The sequence below is a fragment of the Balaenoptera physalus genome (assembly GCF_965194825.1).
Source record: "Balaenoptera physalus genome assembly, chromosome: 12".
NCBI classification, from domain to species: domain Eukaryota; kingdom Metazoa; phylum Chordata; class Mammalia; order Artiodactyla; family Balaenopteridae; genus Balaenoptera; species Balaenoptera physalus.
This window is the reverse complement of record NC_138897.1, coordinates 60,542,916-60,559,868: the sequence shown is the minus strand read 5'-3', so window position 1 is coordinate 60,559,868 and position 16,953 is coordinate 60,542,916. Positions and strand designations below refer to the sequence as shown.

Genomic DNA, 16,953 nt, shown 5'->3' with positions numbered 1-16,953 from the left:
TCATTTTCCTTTTCCTTGTTTTCTAGTCTAAAGGAGGATTTCGTATAGAGGATGCTGCTCACCAGCATATAGTCACAGCGGGCACTGAAGAGTGGTGAATATTCAGGAAGGAAAGTGCTTGCTTCAACAAATAAAGAAAAGCAGTTTAAGAATGCAAATAGCACTGAACATATATAGAAGAGGATTGAAACTTAAGACCCTAGGAGCTTAGAGAACTGAGGACAAAGGAAGGTGAGATAAAAACCAGATATAGGATACCCTTCAGGGGAAATATGGTCGGCAGGTACTATAGGAATCCTGAGACGTTCTAGGCACTGCCATATTTTCTTAGGGTCCAACAAGGATGGCTATCATTAAACTTGCTTGATGAAACAAAAAGTTTGAAGAGGGCTCTGTCAGTGGTCACTGTTTTTGGCATCTAGTATTCATTTACCCTTCTCTTAGTAACTGCATCCCCAGCGCCCCGCTGGGGTATCAACTCTCCCGCAGGTTTATCCATGTGATTTGGGCGGCACTGACTCCCATCCCCAGCTCTGGGGTCTTATGACAGTCAGCGTTTCTACTCTTCTGTCGTCTCAGTGACTTATTTTCCCTATGGGAAACACACAACCCCATTAACGACCAGGAAGCTTTCACTTCTTCTGGATTGAGCGGAGTGACGGAGTGTCTTTCTACGATAGGGTGGCTAGACTGAGAGGAAAGCCTACATGGGGCTTCCATGCGCAGTCGGAGCACGTGGGTGCGAGGTATATTTTAATGCCTTGATTAAGCAATCAGAAAGCATCCCTCTGTCCCTTGAGCTTTTCAGACTATGCCAGCCGTTATGTTTTCTTTTTTTCTGCTTAAGCTTGAATTGGATTTTGTGTCTTTGAAAACCAGAACAGTCTTAACGTACAATCGAATATTTGAAATAGTTTGTTAGATGGCTGCTACGTATTTGTTTAGTTATGTAGTAAACTGAACTAAATAAATGAATAAGGTAAGCTATCAATAATGGCAGTTCTTATCTGTGAATGGCTGTTTATAGTTGCAAAACCTATTTGCATATACTATCTTGCTTAATCTTTATAATAAGTATTGAAGTAGCTACTATTTAAACCCTTTATTTTTAAGGAATTAAGTGTTTTCAGAGTTATACAAAGCATGAGTGTCTTGGACACAAACTCAGGCTTTCTGACTCCAACTTGAAGGCTTTTGCCAAGATACTTTTACATTTTTAACTACTACCAGTACGCTTCAAAGACTCACAGTATATTTTACATTTTTGTAGTTTTTAAGAGATGAGCAGTGTGTTCTTTCAGGTTTCTTATGTATAAATGTGAAATTTAGAAATTAATGGAGTAGAATGATAGGAAAGAGAGGATTGCTTTAAAATGCTCCATGTTTTCTTTAAAGTAAAATTCTCAAAAATTGTCTTTTTAAAAGTGACTCTAGTCAATCTTAGATAAAAGATAGTTTATTAGAAATAGGAAATTCCTTTAGTAAATTTCAAATTTACTTTTTGGTCTCACATCAAGTGTACCATAAGCCTTGGTGCTATTATGGCCTTGAATAAAGGCCTTATTTTCTAGGTCACTGATGTCATGACTTTCGGATAGTGCAATTTATTTTTATTTTTTAAAATTTGAATCTCTGTCTTTTATATATATATATATATTTTTTTAAATGATGTTTAATTTTATTTATTTATTTATGGTTGTGTTGGGTCTTCATTTCTGTGCGAGGGCTTTCTCTAGTTGTGGCAAGTGGGGGCCACTCTTCATCGTGGTGCGTGGGCCTCTCAGTATCGCGGCCTCTCTTGTTGCGGAGCACAGGCTCCAGATGCGCAGGCTCAGTAGTTGTGGCTCATGGGCCCAGCTGCTCCGCGGCATGTGGGATCCTCCCAGACCAGGGCTCAAACCCGTGTCCCCTGCACTGGCAGGCAGACTCTCAACCATTGCACCACCAGGGAAGCCCCTTTTTTTTTTTTTTTTTTAGAGAAAGAAAACATCAGAAATAAATTAAAAAAACAAAACAAAGCAAAACAAACACATCCTTTTAGTGGAATTGCCAAAGAAGTATTTGGAATTGTTGCTTTTATTGTTGCTGATTTTTAAAAATTGAGATACAATTGACATATAACATTGTATTAGTTTCAGGTCTACAACATAATGATTTGATATTTGTGTACCTTGCAAAATGATCACCACAATAAATCTAATTACCACCCATCTCCTATACATAATTACAAAATTATTTTTTCTTGTGACGAGAATGTTTAAGATCTACAATTTTAGATGATTTCAAATATGCAATACAGTATCACTAATTATAGTCACCATTCTGTACATTACATCCCCAGGACATATTTATTTTATACCTGGAAGTTTATATATTTAAGATCTTTTTTTTCTATTGCAGTGTTTGATTTTTCAATTCCCAATGTTTTTGATACAGTTCAGCTCATCAGAATTGTCACCATCATGAGCTCTATTTGCTGTTTATAGACCCGATTTTCTCCCAGGAAGATCTGGCTGGAGTCGTGGCAAAACTAGACAAGTCTGACTGGGATCTTCCCATGCTCAGTTCAAACTCTGGGTCTGTTTTTATTGAATTTGAAATCTTGGAGAAATAGTGCATGAGTCTTTGCAGTTAAAAAATAAATATTTCTCTTTTGAATAAAAGTGCAGTTGCTACACATTACTCTATGTTATTTAATTATACCCTTAGGGACTAGAGAGAGGTTCCTTGAAGCACCACTTCTGTCTTATGTCAGGAAATTAATAGCAGAATAAAATGCCCCTGTAGAAACAGAATAAGAAGAAGGACCTCTTTTCTCAGTTGAGCTTTATCTAAGTGTATCAAATTACAACATACAATAGTTCAAGTTGAACTTTAATAGTACCCTCTGTGAAATTTTTGATAATGTTTATTCACCCTTTGCCATGCCAGTTAGTTACTCATTTATGTGTCCCCTGTCTTCCAGATTAATTGTGACCTTGTTGAAGACAGAGATGATGCTTTTAAAAATATAATTATCCTATACCTCCCTTATGAATATATAGACTAATCTGTCATATTAGTAGATGCTCAGTATATGTCTGTTGACTATCTTGGAAGTAGATCTGTACCATATTGGTCCAAAGTATTGCATTTGCAATTTGTTTCAAAGAGAAGTAATACAGATTTAGTTCTGATGAGATGATGGTGAAACAGGTAAACTCATATTACTAGGGAAAATATAAGATAATGTGAACATTTTGTTCTCTCATTTACAGCAATATGGCTCTTTGTAAGGAATTTGGCTCTTATGCTGAGTGAAATGAAGATCTTTCAGGATCCATAAAAGTATTTAAGCTTTCTGGCCTTACCACTATACTAATAAAAGTTTTATTCTAAGAAAATAGTTTCTTAACAGAAAATGCTATTCATTTATTCAACGAACAGTTACCGGGTACTTTCTATATGCCGGGCACTGATGTAGACGCTTGACCTATATCACTGAACAAAATGGAACTTATTTTCTAAAAGAGAATGACAGATTAATAATAAATATAGTAATTATAAATGATTAAGTTATACAGGATATTAGGTGTATGAGTGCTTTGGAAAAAAAAAAAGAACAGAGTAAGGATTAAGAATATGGGATTCAGGTAAAAAAATTTAAATGGGGCTTTGGGGTAGACCTTATTGAGAAAGTCCTGTATAAGCATTGAAGAGAGAGGGTTACCACACGATTATCTGTGGGAGGATGATAGAGCAGCATATGCAATAGTCCTAAGGTAGGGAAGTGCTTAGCATGTTCTGGAAAGAGCTGAGAGGCCAGTTGGAGGCAGTGGAGTGAGTAAAGAAGAAAAGAGTGGAAGGTGAAGTTTGGCAGAAATGGGAGGCCAGATCATGTAGAGCTGTGCTGACCTTGTAAGGAATTTGGCTCTTACGCTGAATGAAATGAAGATCCATTGCAAGGGTCTGAGAAAAAAATTATGGCATGATCTAACATTTAAAAGGATCATTCTTGTTGCTGTGCTGAGAATAGCCCATAAGGAGGAAATGACTGAGGTCAAGTGACCAGTTAGGAAGAGTGGTGGGCTGAATAATGACTCCCGCAAAGATCCTAATCCCTGAAACCTGCAAATGTTGCCTTGTATGGCAAAAACATACTGCAGATGTGATGAAATTAAGCATCTTGTGATGGGGAGATTGTCTGGATTATTCTGGCAGGACCTTTAAATGCAACCACATATATTCTTCTGAGAGGCAGGCAGGGGGGAGACTTGACCACAGACAAGAAGAAGTCCATGTGATGGAAACACAGTCAGAGAAAGATGCTACAACACTGGCTTCGAAGATGGAAGAAGAAGCCATGGGCTAAGGAGTACAAGGTGTGCAGCTCTAGTTGCTGGAAATGGCAAGGAAACAGGAAAGGTAAGGAAATGGGTTCTTGCCTACAGCCTCTGGAGAGAGTACAGCCCTGCCAATGCCTTGATTTTGGACGAATGGCCTCCAGAACTATAAGAGAATGTGAAAAAAAAAAAAAGAATGTGATCTCGGGTGGCCTTGGCCTGCAGCGGCTTGAAGCAGGGTTTTGGTTCCCGGCCAGTGATTGAGGTCGGGTTGTGGCGGTGAGAGCGCTGAATCCTAGCCACTATACCAGTGGTCAGTGACAAGGTCCTGGCCCTACGGCTTTGCAGAAAAAAGAATTCCCACAAAGACGGAAAGTCATGAAACAAGTAAATTGTTTATTAGGAGGAAAAAGAGTACATGTGGGTAGACACATGGGCGGGCTCAGAGAGAGAGTCGCGCCCTCGTGGCAGTTTAAATCACTTACATGGGGCATTTCTTCTGTGTTTCCTTTGACCAATCATTTTGATTTGCCTGGTTCAGAGTCCATATTTGGTGTATCTCAGGATTTTCCCATGTGTGCGCGCGTGTCTTAGCCAACATGGATTCTACCGAAGAGGCCTATGGGTAGGTTTGGCCACTTGGCGTCCCTCCCCTTTTGACCTCCAAGAAACCTTTCTGCACATGTGTAGTCGGGAAGGTCTCCTGACTTCGAGAATGAGGAATATGTTGTCTCTTATCTTCTATCTGGGCAGGGCCCGGCCTCCTCTCTCAACTGTCTCATTATTTTTGTCTCAGAGTATCAGTCCACAAGGAATGAACTCAAACCATTTGCCCTGGAGCCCCATCTGTCTGCTGCCTCAAGTACACTTCTGTTGTTCTAAGTCACCAAGTTTGTGGTAATTTGTTACAGAAGACTGAGGAAACTAGTATAGGAGGCTATTGCTGTTATCCAGGAAAGAGATGATGTTAGTTCACATAAGGATGATAAAATGGAGATGGTAAGAAGAACTGCATTTTTGAATAAGTTTTAAAATGTAGAATAAATAGGATTTTCAGTCAGATCAAAAGTGGGATGTGAAATAAAGGAAAGAGTCAAGGATAGCTCCAAAATTGTTGTCTGAAATGATTTTGCACCAGCTGAGATGAAAAAATTTACATGTGGAGAAGTTTTTTCAAGCAGCAACTAGGAGTTCTGTTTTGGATACACTGGGTTTGAGACTTTTTTAGATATCTAAATGGAGACATGAATGGCAGTTGGGTATAAAAGCATGGAGTTTGGGAGTCGGATCTTTGGCTGGTGATGCAAATTTGGAAGTTATTGACACACATTTGGCATTAAAAGCCGTGAGATGAGATGAGCTCATCAAGGGAGTAAATGTAAATAGAAAAGAGAAAACTAAAGACTGATCCTTTGGGAACTCTACCCTACAGGTTTGAGGGAAGCTCTGTACATGAAAATAAGCATCGGAAGAGCATTTATACAAATATGTGAATAATTTTGATTCCAACAAGGGGAACTGCTAATGTCAATCTGGTACATCAATTCAATGGCGTTACCCATTCACTAAAAAGAATGATTATGATGACAGTGGAAGTAATTATGATAAATTGTTAAGTAAAATAAAGCAGAACTCAAAATACATAAATATTATAATTGTGAGACTGAACCTGAAAAGACATTATATACAATTAAAGTAATTGTGTTAATTTTTGGTTTCTTATACTGAACAGGTTTCAAGTTATGTTTTTCAATAATGCACAGAATCCTCTGTGAGATAATATTGAATCATTTCATGGTCTCTGTTTAGCAGTAACACAATGGAAAACACTTTGAAAAGAATTTAGTGAAACATTTCAAAATCACATTTCTTTTGATTCATAGTCATTTTAAAAGCATTTTAAAACATCATAAATATAACACAATTATTTATTCTAGTTACCAAAGATTTCTGTAGATGAAGCAATAGAGAGGATGGTAAGTTATATTAAAAACCAAAATTCAGTGGAGGAAATTTGAAGATCTAATTGGTTTATTAAAAGATTCATGATTAAGGCAGTGTCTGATCTAGCTACTAGAAGGGCACTCTGAGGGGTTGTACAAAATGGAAGGGTTTTGTAGGCAGTAAAAGGGTAGGGCAAGAAGGTATCAGCAAAAGAAAAGAAAGGGTTGTTTCAGGCCAGGCCATCTTTTGAGGGAAGGGAAGGGGGGGGCGGTCTTTATCATACAAATTACCTCATTAGTGTGGATCAGGATATTTCTGATTGACTGTTTCAAAGGTCACATTTCTGGGAGAGGTTGAAACTGCAATTAAGTCTTGGTGTGCTGTTGTGGGGGACAGATGACTCCATTTGGGCTTGTTATTTCTTTTTCGATTACCCAGTGGTCATTTGGAATTAGAACTATTCTTTCTTATTACTGTCCCAGGGAATCTGACTGTATGATTGACTTAAAAGAACTACTTGTTTGTGCTAAACTGATGATAGGGCTGAGTGCCAAGTTACACTAATAGAATAGCTTATTCGTGCTTTGTGCATATATTATTTGGTTGCAGAGTAGTAATTCACCTTGATGAGCACCCCTCTCAGATCTTTGGAGGTCTCACTAGAATCTCAGTGGGCAGGAACTTGTGTCCTTGAAGTCATGATGGAAAGGAAAATCTTTGCTCTTCTCCTTTTAGTTGGTGATTCATTTTCAGTTACTTGAAATGTGAAAATGATTCATTTTTACTAATCAGTTAAAAAATTATGGGAAGTAATAAAGAAACTAAAATCTTTTTTTCAAATACCAAGTCAATCTTTACCTGAACCCTTATCTTCTTCCTTATTTTTTAGTATTTGGGCTTTTTCTACACTCAGAAAACTTGTAAAATATACACATTGCACTATGAAAACCACAAATTGTGTCATAGATACTTAAACATTGTATTAACAGAGAAAATAAAATTGTATATATTAAGGTTTAGTTTAAATGCTCTAAGTCTGCCTTAAAAGAACTAATGTCAACTTCCTTGACATTTATGTCAGTTTTATATGGATTATTTTAAAAGTTGGAATGCTTTTGTTAAATGATCCTCTAAACTACTGCTTTTTATTCTTCCCTGTTGCTGCAGAGACTCTTACAGTTTAATAAAAGCTATCTTCTTTGTAAAAAGAATAAAAGGAAAGGAAAAGTATTGATGTAAGCATTAAGAAAGAAATATAACCTATTAGATATGGGTTTAACAATGGAGATTTTCAAGAAGAATGATCTCTTATTTCTGATTCTTAAGAAATATGAATTTAAGTTATTACATGGTAGAAATTTGATATTATATGAAGATATATTTAGTGTTCAGTTTTTATAGTGTTAGAATAACTCATCAAAGAGAGAAAAAGGAGTCCCCAAACTGTTTAAATATTTTAATGCAAAACAACCACTTTGTTGATTTTTCACTGATATAATTTCATTTAAAACATTTTAAAATGCCATTGTTTGAATTTTACTTTTCCCACAAGCTGATTTGTGATTTGTGGACATAGACTTGAGTTGTCTTGAAAGAACAGCCAGAACAAAAATGCTTACCACGGACATAGAAGAAAATTATGTCATCTCTAAGGAAAAACATACCCATGATTTAAAATCTCTTTTAATATTATAAAGCATCATCCAAAACTCAGAAGACTTCTGTAAATTTGAAAAGCAATGTTGGGATTTTCATTTCTGGTTCTGATAGAGGTGTTTGTAGTAAGTCCTGCCAAGATCAACTAAGAAAGCTAAATAAATACAAAAAATAACATTTCTTTGAAGGCATAAGAGAGCTTCGAGGAGCTCCTGCAAGACTTCAGGGGACAAAATCTTGGGAAAGTAGAATCCACGCAAAGAGATGAGTTGATATTCTGTAGTCACTTTTCTTTTTAGGATATTGCTGATATTCAGTGCAAGCCTAGGCTGAGCATCCAACTAAAGGGCTTATGCAGAGGACTACTAGTGAAAGGCAGAAAAACAAACAGAGATGCTGGCAAGATACAGAGGAAAAAAGTAGAGTCTTGAGATTCTAGGATTTCAATGAGAAGAGACTGGCAGCAACAATACCAATTTTTCCCTAAAGACATTCTGTGTAATTCTAAAGCTGTGTGTGATAGCTAAGCAGAGTGAGAAACTAATAAGCAGAAAGCCCTTGACATGCAGGGCAGAGTTAACAGCAGTTGTGGTAACAAGGGTTAGAGTTCAGGACATCCCAAAGAAAGAGACACTGTTAATACCCCAGACTCCATATGGCAAATATTAGAAGGCCACATCCTATGAGTAGGAAATGAACTTAAGGTAGTAGCAATCACACCTCAAGACAGCTAAATTCCCAACAGGATTAAGGTGATCAGCTTTACACTATTACCTACCAAAGGAAAAGTTAAACCTTCTCTAGAGGAAGATAACATGGTCCACAACAATAATTTTTCATACATATCATTTTTTATTTAGTTAAAAAATTGCCAGGTATGCAAAGTGACAAGATCATATGACCAGAAACTAAGAGAAAAAAACAACACATAGAAAGTACCCAAAGGTGATCCAGATATTGGTCAAGGATTTTAAAATTCTTATGATTAATTTGTGGGGAAATATGTAGAGAGGTAAGGATGAAGAATTCACCAAAGAATTGGTATTTTTTTAAAAAATCAGTTTGAAATTTTAGAAATGAGTAATGCAATAACTCAAGAACTCAATATATGGGTTTATGATCAGACTTTGACACAGAATAAGATGGGATAAGTGAACCCGAAGGCAGGTTAATAGAAATATGGAGAACAAAAAGGATGAACAATACAGAAAATGTGTAAGAGTCTTATGAGACACTGTAAAAAGATCTAACACAGTTAGTGGAGTCTCAGAAGAGAGGAAAAAAATGTTATAGAAGTAATATTAGAAATGGCTGAGATTATAGATTCAAGAAGTCTGCAAACCTCAAACAAGAGAAACACAAAGAATGCCATCACACTTAGGCATATCATAGTCGAACTGCTGAAAACCAAAAACAAAGAAAAAAGTTTTATAAGTAGACAAGGCAGTTGGAGATTAAAAAAAATAAAACACTTTGATGAAACAAAAATAAGATTGATAGTTGATTTTTCAGCAGAAACTGTGGAAGCCAAAAGAAAATGGAATTAAATATTTAAAGTACTAAAGGAAAATTATGGCAACTAAGAATTTTCTACCCAGAAAAAAAATAGCCTTTAAAAATTTAGTTGAAATCTTTAGACAGACCAAAATTGAGAGAAATCATTGTAAAGAGACCTATACTAAAAGAAATACTAAAAGGAATCTTTCATTCAGGACGACTGTAAGCTGATGAATCCACAGAAATGCAGGAAATAATGAAGAGCAACAGAAAATATAAATATTTAGGTAAATACAAGTGAATATTGATTTATAAAACAAAAACAATAAAGCCTCAGGCTGGCTTGAGGATTGCCTGTCTGGAGAGTAGCAGCTGTCTTGAGAGCATGAGGACAAAAGATACATGGTCAGGATGACAGAACAGAAAAACAAAAGGAGCTTGGGTCCTTACTGATATCTTTGAGAAGCTAGACATGAACTAACTGCACAAGACATGAACTAACTGCTTGAAGAATTCTTATCATAAGAAAAATAATACATTCCTATTTCTTTAATCCATTGTAGCCTCAGTCTGTTGCTTAATGTCAAATGGCCTCATAATTCATGCATATATTTCCATTACCAAGGCTAACTCTTTACTCTGACACTCAAGGCTAATCATAATCTGGTCTTAGTTTAGGTATCTCCTCCAGCACTTCCCTGCTTCTTCCAACTTCCCTCCCTTTTTTGTGGTTCTCTTCATTGAACCCCAGAGAGAAACATCTATTCCTCTTCTCACAAATTATATCTATTATTTTAGATTTCCTATATTCATCCAATGCTTTTCTATCTCTGCAGTTCAACTTAACCAATATTTAATTATTACTTATATAATGATTAGTATTATATTCCCTAAAATGAAAATAGCCTCTGTATCTGCTTTTGGGAGCAGTTAAGAAGAGGATGTCTTGGATAATAGTTTCTCACATTTCAAATGAAGAGCCCTGAATTAATTACAATAGGTTAGATTATGCTGGAATAACAAATAAATCTCAATATGCCACTCATCTAAAACATAAACATTTTTTTCTCACTTAGGCTGCATGCCCGTTGTAAGTTTGTTGGGGGCTCTGCTCTATGTAGTCACTTAGGAGCCCAGGCTGGTGGAGATTGTACCATCTGGAATGTAGCTGGCAGCCACAGTGGAGGAATGGGAATGTAGGAGTCATGTACCATCAGTTCAGTGCTCTGAACTGGAAGTGACACATGTCATCACCTCCCCTGAGCCAGCGATCAGAACTAATCACATGACCCTACCCAGCCACAAGGCCTGGGAATGTAGGATAGTGGAGGAATCTTTGGTGAGCACTGCCATATCTTCCATAAGCTCCAAGGAGTAGAGTGAGTACTGGAAGCATGAAAGAGGAAAGGATTATTGGCTGAGTCTGAGGGACCTGTGGGAAAAAGGAAAACTTGGTGAGTCAGTCAGTCTGTGTTCAGAGGCGATTTGGGGTTTAGCTGTGGATAATCCCAAGTGGTTCTCCAGCACAGGTCGACAGAGCTGATTACTAGAAATATAGGCCTAATGTTCATAGACTTAGGAGCTCAGGTTGTCAGCAACAGAGATGACATTCAGCACATATCAGGCCTCAGCCAGGGGCCTGGGGCTTGGATAGAGGTAGCTGTTGCTGCCTTAACTTCTCTCTCTGAACTTCCTTCTCACAGGCAACAAAATGTCCAAAAGATGCAAAAGATGGACCTCAAAAAGCAAACAAACAAAAAACCCAAGAGTCTTGACAATACTGAGAATAAACAATGAACAATCTACTTTCTTCCTAGAACATTATGTTCTATCTAGAAGAGTTGTAATAAATGTAGTTTCCTGTTCATATGAAATGTTTTAACCATAGATCTATATTGAAGTTTCAGGTAAGCTTTCCTTATTTTAGAAACACATTATAAGATTTTATTTTATCCTCATAACTACTCTATTGGGTAGATACTAATATCCCAGTTTTACAGATAAAAAAAAAAAGACCTGAGGCCTAAGGAGATTAACTACTTGCTCAAGCTTGAAAGGCTCACACATTTCAATCCAAGACTCTGCTTTCTTCATTTTGAGGAAGTTTTCAAATTAGGCTATAAATCCAACTGTCTCTTTATGCTGATGAGCCAAAACATTTGAGTTTTTCAGCTAATTTTAAAAAAGAATGATTGCTCACATTTCTTTCATGGGACGTGACTTTTGGCCACCTTAACCTTCAGCAGGTTTTGCTGGCTAAGTGCTGGATGGCATTTGTGAAGTTCCCCGGGCTCTTGTCTTCAGGTGAGAAGATGATTATACCATTTGACAAATGTGATATCTGAACTTAGCACCCAGCAGAAATGAAATTTCACAATGTCAGGGCAATTTAACTATTACGTAGGTGTTCTTGTGAGTTTCAAACACTTTATTACCAACATCAAAATACTAACTTCCATATACGCCATGTAGTGGCATAAAGCTTGCGCAGCGGTTGAAAAATGGAGCCTCCTCCATTGCTAACAAATCAAATGTAATGAAGAAAAATTGAGAAAATGGAAATGGAAATTACTTTCCCTTCAGTGAGCTTAGAAACTGAAAGTTTTCTTACTCCCTTACTGCTTTCTTAAACTTAATTTTATAGTGGTCTTTCTCTGCATTAACAAAATACTCTTCACTTCAAATGTAATGGTTTCCATTGAAAATGCTATTAGACACCAGATTACTTTCTTTTATAATCATGGTACAAAGAGACACTAAATAACCAGATCTCATATATTTAACTTCATTCTTTATTTTTTTTTCATTTTTATTTGCCTCATTGTATCAGGTAAGAAGTTTTTAGTTACAAATAAGAGAAAACCAAATACAAACTACCTTAAATTATATGGAAATGTAATTGGAAGGACTCCACTGGAAGGACAGGCTTCAAGTATAGTTTGATAAGGACTTCAGTTCCATTTTTCTGCTGTAGTTTATCAATTACTTTCTCCATGTGATGGCTTTACCCTCTTGGTAGCAAAATGTCCCTACCTTATGTATACTAATCTATAAAAAGCAAGAGAAAAAAAATCTTTTCTTCTTCCAAACATGGGACAAGAGATTTTTGTGTCTGCTAACCTAGGATAATGCATTGTGCTAATTAACCCAGGCCTGGTTAAGTTCCTGTCTCTGATCCTATCACTGTGACAAGGAGGATTCGTTTAGATCTGGAGAAAGGGGTAGGGTAAATATCCCGTCAGACCACATAGCTGCAGTTCCTATGGAGAGAGATGGCTTTCCAAAGCAACAGTCTGGGGTTTGCTGGGAAGGGAGAGGAGGGGATAGATATTGCTTGTGCAATGAATATTACACCTATTGATAGTACTTTTTAGGGTCAAGAAATTTTCTTTCAGTTAGATACTATTGGGTTGGCCAAAAGTTTTGTTCGTTTTTTTCCGTAAGATGGCTCTAGGAGCACTCAGTTGTCTTTAACTTCATTCAAAACAATTTTGTTAGACTCTATGTGACAGCTGTCATATCAGGGTACATTTTAAAAAAGACTTATCAAAATTGGTGAATTGTTGTGTAGCCCTTTTAGTATTGAAGATGGAAGAAGAAAAGCAACATTTTTGGCATATTATTACTTTATTATTTCAAGAAAGGTAAAAATGCAACTGAAACACACAACAATATTTGTCCAGTGTATGGAGAAGGTGCTGTGACTGATCGAATGTGTCAAAAGTTGTTTGCGAAGTTTCATGCTGGAGATTTCTTGCTGGACGATGCTCCACAGTCTGGTTGACCAGCTGAAGTTGATAGAGATCAAATCAAGACATTAATTGAGAACAATCAATGTTATACCACGCGGGAGATATCCTACATACTCAAAATATCTAAATCAAGCGTTGAAACTCATTTGCACCAGCTTGGTTATGTTAATCACTTTGATGTTTGGGTTCCACATAAGTTAAGGAACAAAAACCTTCTTGACCGTATTTCCACATGTGACTCTCTACTTAAACGTAATGAAAAAGTTACATTTTTAAAACAAATTGTGATGCGCGATGAAAAGTGGATACTGTACAATAATGTGGGATGGAAGAGGTCATGGGGCAAGTGAAATGAACCACCACCAAACACACCAAAGGCCAGTCGTCATCCAAAGAAGGTGATGTTGTGTATATGGTGGGATTGGAAGGGAGTCCTCTATTATGAGCTCCTTCCGGAGAACCAAACCATTAATTCCAGCAAGTACTGCTCCCAATTAGACCAACTGAAAGCAGCACTCAACGAAAAGCATCCAGAATTAGTCAACAGAAAATGCATACTCTTCCGTCAGGATAATGCAAGACCGCATGTTTCTTTGATGGCCAGGCAAAAACTGTTATAACTTGGCTGGGAAGTTCTGATTCATCTGCCGTATTCACCAGACATTGCATCTTCAGATTTCCATTTATTTCGGTCTTTACAAAATTCTCTTAATGGAAAAAATTTCAATTCCTGGAAGACTGTAAAAGGCACCTGGAACAGTTCTTTGCTCAAAAAGATAAAAAGTTTTGGGAAGGTGGAATTATGAAGTTGCCTGAAAAATGGCAGAAGGTAGTGGAACAAAAGGGTGAATATGTTTTTCAATAAAGTTCTTGGTGAAAATGAAAAATGCGTCTTTTATTTTTATTTAAAAACTGAAGGCACTTTTTGGCCAACCCAATAGCATGGAACATTTCACATGATGGGTTGGTTTCCAGAATAAAAGGCAAATACATACATGTTTCATAAAATATTTGTCTGAGCCTAGGATAGTCAGGGCCTCTTTATCCCATGTTGTGTCACGTGTAAGCTATGGGCACACCTGCAAACACAGAGCCAGGCATGGGGAAAGGCTCATTCTTGGCAACCATCGCAGCCTTCCATAGCTTCTGATTTCGGTCTCCTCCTTGGATCGCTCCTCTCAGAATGTCTCTGGTAGTTTCTCTTCAACTCACCCACTCATGAAATACTAGTGACAGCTCTTGCGACATCCTGCAGATTCTGTTCTTGGAGCAAGATCACATCTACTTTGGCTCCTGACTATTCCTAATGAACTGACTCTTCATGTCTTCTGGCTTAGTTTTCACCTCTGCCTAGATTTTATTGACTTCAGCAACTTGCTACCCAATAGTGATTAAATTCCAATATTTTACAAGATGCTGAATATATATGTTCTTGTATAATATGGAAATACTCCATGCCCTAATCCCTAGAACCTGTGAATATGATTCTGTTATGAACCTTGGATTCTGTTATGTTATATGGCATGGTTGACCTTAAGATAGGGAGCTTATCTGGGTGGGCCTGATTTGATACGTGAGCCCTTTGAAGCAGAACACTTTCTCTGGCCTGTGGCAAGGGGGAAGGCAGAAGGGAAGTCAGAGGGATTTGAAGCATGGTAAGGACTCGGCACACTGTCATCTTGAGGATGCAGGGGGCCACATATAAGGACCAGAGAGAGAATCTAGGAGCTGTGAACAAATTCCAACCAATAGCCAGTGACGAAACAGGGCCCTCAGTCCTACAACTACAAGGAATTGAATTCTGCCAACAACCTGAATGAGCCTGGAAGTGGATTCTTCTCCAGAGCCTCCAGGTAAGAACTCAGCCCAGCTAACACCTTGATTTTGGTTTTGTGATACCCTGAGCACAGAACCCAACCTAAGCCCACCCAGACTTCTGTCTATGGAAATGTGAGTTAATACATGGTTATTATTAGTTTTTCTAATATTTATTTATTTATTTGGTTGCACCAGGTCTTAGTTGCGGTAGGCAGGCCCCTTGGTTGCAGCTCAACAGCTCCTCGGTTGCAGCTCACGGGCTCCCCAGTTGTGGCACGTGAACTCTCAGTTGCAGCATGCATGTGGGATCCAGTTCCCCAACCAGGGATCGAACCCGGGCCCCTTGCATTGGGAACATGGAGTCCTAACCACTGCACCACCAGGGAAGTCCCCAAGTATTATTTTTAAAGCTACTAAGTATGTGATACTTTGTATGGATCATACAGTTAGACTGACACCTCCATGAGAACAAAAGCCATGCGTGGCCTCATGATTTTGAATAAGTAAATGGAGCTTTGCCTAAGTTGGGTTGTTTGGTTCCCATATACAGGATGACAAATTTAGAGATGAGATGGTCAAATAACAGAAGGAGATGGTGCAAGTGAAAAATTGCCTTAGTCATGGAGAATGGCCAGTTTCTTAAGCAGTTAGACACATAGCATCTCTGGGCTTTGGTTTTTGAATCTTTATCTTATTTTCCACACCCAATCCAAGGGCATTGTTCTTTCACCACCATATTTTTTTACCTGATTTAAATGGCTCTCTGAATATGAAGGACCTGTTTTTTTTTGTTTGTTTTTTAAATAATACTTATACTTTTTTTTTTAAGTTTATTTATTATTTATGGCTGTGTTGGGTCTTCGTTTCTGTGCGACGGCTTTCTCTAGTTGCGGCGAGTGGGGGCCACTCTTCATCACGGTGCGCGGGCCTCTCATTATCGCAACCTCTCCCGTTGCGGAGCACAGGCTCCAGACGCGCAGGCTCAGTAATTGTGGCTCACGGGCTTAGTTGCTCCGCGGCATATGGGATCCTCCCAGACCAGGGCTCGAACCCGTGTCCCCTGCATTAGCAGGCAGACTCCCAACCACTGCGCCACCAGGGAAGCCCGAAGGACCTGTTTTTGTCATTGCCAGTTGTTTGGCCCAGTGTGCCTGAGTGGTACTGACCCATTTGGTTTCATTTCCCAGCCTGAGGTAACTACAGCCCCAACAAATCAATCCAACAGCCTCTTTCTATGGTTGAAGCTAACAGTTTTTATGACATACATTATTTTTATTCCATTTCATACTCTATTAGAACAGTCTAATCCCTCAAAAATGTGATTTCAAAGCCAGATCTCAGAAACTACTGATACTTGTAGTTTTTTTTTTTTTTTTAAAGGTACATACCTGCATCTATTTTTTTTTTTAACATCTTTATTGAAGTATAATTGCCTTACAATGGTGTGTTAGCTTCTGCTTTATAACAAAGTGAATCAGTTATACATATACAATATGTTCCCATTTCTCTTCCCTCTTGCATCTCCCTCCCTCCCACCCTCCCCATCCCACCCCTCTAGGTGGTCACAAAGCACCGAGCTGATCTCCCTGTGCTATGCGGCTGCTTCCCACTAGTTATCTATTTTACATTTGGTAGTGTATATATGTCCATGACACTCTCTTACCCTGTCACATCTCACCCCACCCCCTCCCCATATCCTCAAGTCCATTCTCTAGTAGGTCTGTGTCTTTATTCCCGTCTTGCCACTAGGTTCTTCATGGCCTTTTTTTTTTTTTTCCCTTAGATTCCGTATATATGTGTTAGCATACTGTATTTGTTTTTCTCTTTCTGACTTACTTCACTCTGTATGACAGACTCTAACTCCATCCACCTCATTACAAATACCTCCATTTCATTTCTTTTTATGGCTGAGTAATATTCCATTGTATATATGTGCGACATCTTCTTTATCCATTCATCTGTCG

The 16,953-nt window shown here is 37.9% G+C and overlaps 1 long non-coding RNA gene across 1 annotated transcript; it reads right to left on the bottom strand.

Annotated features, from left to right (window-relative positions):
* Positions 1 to 1,648: 1,648 nt before the first annotated feature.
* Positions 1,649 to 16,351, bottom strand: LOC309640275. The gene is made up of 2 exons (XR_014252153.1): positions 16,104 to 16,351; positions 1,649 to 15,767 (listed from the first exon to the last, which is right to left on the bottom strand). It is a non-coding gene; the product is annotated as an uncharacterized lncRNA (long non-coding RNA).
* Positions 16,352 to 16,953: the final 602 nt, after the last annotated feature.